At 35.4% G+C, this 4,246-nt stretch overlaps 1 long non-coding RNA gene across 1 annotated transcript; it reads right to left on the reverse strand.

The window, feature by feature from the left end:
- Nucleotides 1-1,731: 1,731 nt before the first annotated feature.
- LOC145043490 (uncharacterized) lies at nucleotides 1,732-3,666 on the reverse strand. The gene is made up of 3 exons (XR_013681040.1): nucleotides 3,582-3,666; nucleotides 2,832-2,912; nucleotides 1,732-1,828 (listed from the first exon to the last, which is right to left on the reverse strand). It is a non-coding gene; the product is annotated as an uncharacterized LOC145043490 (long non-coding RNA).
- Nucleotides 3,667-4,246: the final 580 nt, after the last annotated feature.

Here is a 4,246-nt window from a genome sequence, read left to right on the forward strand (position 1 = left end):
CTGAGTATAAAACCTAAATTTTAGGTTTTGGACCCTATTTAAACTCATTTATGACCTCAAGCACCTTATTACCTTCAATGTCCCTCCTCATCTCGAAAAACCTAAGAGTTTTTGTGCTTTGTGAAGCTTGATGGGCCATTTTGGTGCCTTTTTGGAGCTCTTGGAGTAGAAGGAAGAACATTGAATGGGTGGTGTCTCACTCAAGGCATTGGATCCAACATTTAGTCCCCCTTATGCACCTTGTGGAGGTAAAAGTTTCAAACTTGATGATAGAATCTCTTGAATCTAGTTTTTCTCAAGTTGTTTCCTTTTTTATCCCAAACTTAGCCTTTGTGAGTAGTTTGTACTCCAAGGATTTGAGTTCTCCTTTTAGAGGTTTTTAGGGGCATTAAGTCATAAAGTTGGGTTCTTGGTCTCCAGTTTTCCCCCATACAAGTGCTAGATGGTCTTAAGGGGTTAAGAGGCTAGGGTTTTTGGTTTTAAAGACTTAATAGCATGAATAGGACATAAATTTGGAAACTTTATGGATTCGGACATCTTATATGACCTAGACCTGAAGTTTGGACGTGAGTGCTTATGGGATTAAGCATTTAGTTAAGAAGTTGGCAAGCAGCCTCATACACACGGCGTACTAAGGGTACGGTGAGAGTACGAGGTTAGCACCCCGTCCATCAGTCAATTATGAGGTACGCCCCATAAACATGTGGAGTACGCCCCATATACTGACTGAGTCCGCCCGCTTGAATCGGTTGACTTTGACCATGTTTGAGTAGGGTTTGAACTAGGGGCATTTTAGGTATTTGAATGGTAGTCTGATTTTTGGTGGTTTTTAATCATAAAGGTGATTGGTAGTGTAAGTTTTGGAGCATCGTGTCGGTTCAACTTTTCATCTGTGAGGTAAGTCTTCTTACCACCTTAAGTGGGCCTGAGGCACCAAGGATGACCTACTATATTGTATGAGTAGAACTACATGTCATCGTATGATTATGTATGATGTGATTGTATGATTTATGAATTGAGTTATATGGACTCGAAGTCATAATTTACTTGAGGTTGATACGGACCCGACACCACTATATTTTGTATTTTGAGTTAATACGGACCCGAGGTTTGATACAAACCTGAAACAACCGCGTGCTGTTATTCGATATGTATGATTTATGTGGCAATTTGGGAAGCTCATTAAGCTTTGTGCTTATAGTTTGTGTTTATGGTTTCAGGTACTTCCAGTTCCAAGGGAAAGGGTTAGGCATGATGGTACAGAATTCTCCCCGCATGATTTCCGCATTTGATGTTTTTGTACTATGATGTTTTGGAATATTGCAATGAATGATGATTTTGATGAAATCATTTAATGAAAATTAATATTTTTAAATGATCAAAAATTTCCACTATTTTTAGGTTGTTACATGTTCAATGTATGTTCAATGTATGTTCAATAACTATGATCATTGATTTATGTCATGCACCTCGATGTTTCTGTCAGTGGTTGGGGTGTGACAAAGCATATCTTGGGAAAATGTGCAACATACAGATACCCACAATAAACAAACTGTCACACCCCCGGCCGAGGCGGCGGAACATGTCGGGTTGTGTGACTAAGTTCATGGATCACAAATAAATTAAATATACAGCACAAGTACAACAATAAAAAAAACAACATTTCATTACATATTTATGTTTTCATACAAGGTTCTTACAGATAGTAATAAAATAATAATACGAGTTTTCCTTAACAGTTAGGCATAATAGTTCAAAAGTATAAAATTAAAGTACTTGCGTGCCATGTTTTCCATCTTCTGAGTGTGCCCGAAATTTCACTGATTTCCTGAGAATACATGTATTTTAAAAGTCAACACGACGTTGGTGAGAGTCACAAGTTTTCTGCTAGCCGCAGTAATAATACTTTCAAAAGTCATAAAGTATTTTTTTTTGTATAACAATAGTTGAAGCAATGCTTGTCATGAGTCTTTAAAAGTCAAAAAGTATTTTTATAAATAAATTCATGCTTTTAAAGAAAACATGTTTTTAATAACTTCATGAAAATTTAAATATATCCATTGTATAAGTAACCACTATACTTAAAAATAGTTCTGACAGCAACCAAACCAATGGTTGTAATGAAAAAGTGAGAGAGATTCGTGTTAATGTTTTTAATGAGTTCTATAATCGAGCTATGGACGAAATGTACCGCTCCTTACGACGCTTTATTGGACGTCGTAGTAACGATCGTATACACATATCACCTACTTCGATTGACCAGTCGATGGTTGTGGCTAGCAACCGCAGGTGGGGTTGTCAACCCCATATAGATATATATATATATATATATATATATATATATATATATATATATATATATATATATATATATATATATATATATATATATGTACCTTGCTCCGAAGATTAACGATTATAACAGTGTAGGGCAGGCTAAGTGATTAAACTCAGCTAATGAATAGTAGTGTCTCACTCAAAAACCATTAACGAAAAGTTTGTGAATAACTCTCAACCCTAACTTAATTAGAGATAAGTATCGGGCATAATGAATTTCGTAGTATAGTATTTGTAAAGTCGAGTATAGTTGATGTATTTATAAAAGTATAAATTACTCTCTCTTATAGAGATATGTATTTTAACATAATGATCTTGTACAAGTGTGTAAAGCCTTATACATGATAGTATTTAGATATGGAAGTCTTTGTAACTTTTAAAATTGTACCATGCATATCATATAATACATATGTATTTGCATAATAAATACTATTTATCACATGTATTCTCCCCCAAGAATAAATAAAATATTGAAAAGGGGCCGTAACTCTCACCTTATCGGGTGGTTAACGAGTAGTTCTGAAAGTCGAGATGTGTTGCCGAGAGGTCGTGATTTCCGGGATAAATCCAATTTCCTAGAAATATTTGTTATCAATCAATATTAGGTAGAGATTGGGTATTTGAACTAGTATAATGATTTATAATTTTTCTAAATGTTTATTATCTCAAAATTTATTTAAATAAACCATTTAAATAAATTTTTCTAAAAATTTAGTTTATTATTTTCCCAAAATATTTAAATAAATACCAAAAATTTATTTAAATCAAAATACAATTTTTATAATTTAAGATTTAACAACAATCAAATATAAAAATGTACATATATATATATATATATATATATATATATATATATATATATATATATATATATATATATATATAAATTCAATTTATGAAATTTCTATTTTAACATTTTGAGCTTCTATTGAAAGGATTTTTTGAAATTTGGGTAGATTGTGAATATTTCAAATGTATGTTTGGGACTTGGGACCTAGTTTAAAAAATAGTTTTTGGGAGTAAGGGGTTGAATCTGGATAATATCATACTTAGGGGACTGTATGTGGTAAAATCGCATGCATGTTAGTGTATGTGATTCATAAACAGGAGGGAAACCTCCTATTCGTCTTCTTCGTTTCCGTGATACACCGAAGGCACAACCAAAATATATATACAGTGGTCCTTGATTTGTTTAACTTAATGAGAACAAAAGAAAAATAAAAGGGAGGATGGTGATGACTCACAGAGGTGGAGCAGCAGCAGAAACCGGCGGTGCTGGTGGTGGCTGTGAGTTGCGACGGGGGGCCTGACGGAGGTGGTAGTTCGGTGCTGCTGCCTACTTTCTTCTTTCTCTCAATAGTATTTCGATGCAGGAATTGTGTAGAAGCTTTTGGGGATCGAAATTAATAGCAATGACAGCTTAGGGATGAAGTTCTTGGGTGTTGCAAGTGCTTGTTTGAAGGTTGCAGTGGGTGGTGGGTGATGGCCGGCAGCAAGGTGATTCGGTGGTGGCAGGAGGCTACCCCGGTGGCCTTCTGATGCTTCTTTCTTGCTTATTTCAACAGGGAAGACCAAAAAGAAGGAGGGAGGGGGCTGTGGTGATTGAAAATAATAGCAGGAACGGGTTGGGGAGGTGATCCATGGTGGTAATATTGTAACTGTGAGAGAGGGAATTGAGAGAGAAGAAGAAGCTGATGAATTTAAGTGAGTTTATGAGGCTTCTCATGCCTCTTTTTATAGGAAAAACTCATACTCACACCACTTTGAGTCCATACTCTTACACCCCTTACTTGTACTCTCTTGGTGATTCTTGCACATAAAGGAGAAGAGAGTGGGAAGGAATGCACGTGGGTTTGATACTAGCTGGAAGATTACGTTTTTGGAGCTTATCATCTCATGTGGGCCCCAC

This window comes from Lactuca saligna, chromosome 4 (assembly GCF_052625555.1).
Source record: "Lactuca saligna cultivar CGN05327 chromosome 4, ASM5262555v1, whole genome shotgun sequence".
In the NCBI taxonomy this organism is placed as follows: domain Eukaryota; kingdom Viridiplantae; phylum Streptophyta; class Magnoliopsida; order Asterales; family Asteraceae; genus Lactuca; species Lactuca saligna.